General features: G+C 58.6%; 1 protein-coding gene across 1 annotated transcript in view; it reads right to left on the reverse strand.

The window, feature by feature from the left end:
- Window positions 1-893, reverse strand: part of NGFR (nerve growth factor receptor) — a gene marked incomplete at its 5' end in the record, with an annotated part of 7,470 nt that overhangs the window by 5,609 nt on the left and 968 nt on the right. The gene's annotated exons all lie outside the window — the stretch shown is intronic.

The following is an 893-nucleotide window of genomic DNA, read 5'->3' on the forward strand; positions in this document are numbered from 1 at the left end:
GGGGGTGGTGATTTGGTCGTGGTGAAGTTTTACCCAAAATAAATACAAAAGAAAACGAATTTGGCTGGTGAATTGGGAAGACAGCCAAGGTGAGGGCTCAGAGTTTAGCCTGGGGTGGAGGTGGGGCTGTGCCCACATTCCTCCCCTGGCAGGCAGGGTGCTCAGCTGGGACCAGCACCCAGGGCTGCTGGATGTGGCACCCAAAGGTCCCTTTCCCCATCCCTGCAAGGGCTGACGATGGGGTTTGCAGGTCTCCTTCTCCCCTCCAACCCCAGAAATCCCACTCTGGGCTCAGAGAAGAGCTATGGGGAGGGTCTGCACCCATGGGTCACCCCCACCCAGCAGCTCCCAGCTGAGGAACTCCTGGGGGTTGTTAGTCCATGTTGCCATTGACAAAGAAATGAAAGGTTGCAGCTGGGGCAGGGTGGGGAGTATAAAGCAGGAGGGTGCAAATTTCCCTTTTCCCCCCCTCAGTGGCCAGAAAGAAATCAGGGAGACCAGCTACCCACCAGCCTGCAAGTGCAGGGAATGTGAAATGGGCTCATCTGGGCATCCTGGGGGTGGAAATCTCTGCATTTCCAGCCTTGCACACCTGGGGCTGGAGCAGGACACCTGGGGCAGGTTCCCTGCAGGAGGGGCTGGGGGGGATGGGTGGCTCAGTGGATGCTCTGGAACCTCTCAGCAAGGTGAGGAGGAGTGAGCCTGGTGGGGTTACCCTGCCCAGTAACCCTGAGGCTGCAACTGGGGAGGGGACAAGGGGGGGGCTCAGCCTTCCTGACAGCCAGGCATGGGGAGGGGAAGGGCTGCTCATCGATTCTGCAGGAAAGCAGAGGTATTTTTAGCATTGTCCTGACACTGCTCTGTGCTGGCTCTGCTCATGCTGCTTCTCCCCC

The sequence above is a fragment of the Chaetura pelagica genome, unplaced genomic scaffold (genome assembly GCF_000747805.2).
Source record: "Chaetura pelagica isolate M959 unplaced genomic scaffold, ChaPel_1.0 scaffold1106, whole genome shotgun sequence".
In the NCBI taxonomy this organism is placed as follows: Eukaryota; Metazoa; Chordata; class Aves; order Apodiformes; family Apodidae; genus Chaetura; species Chaetura pelagica.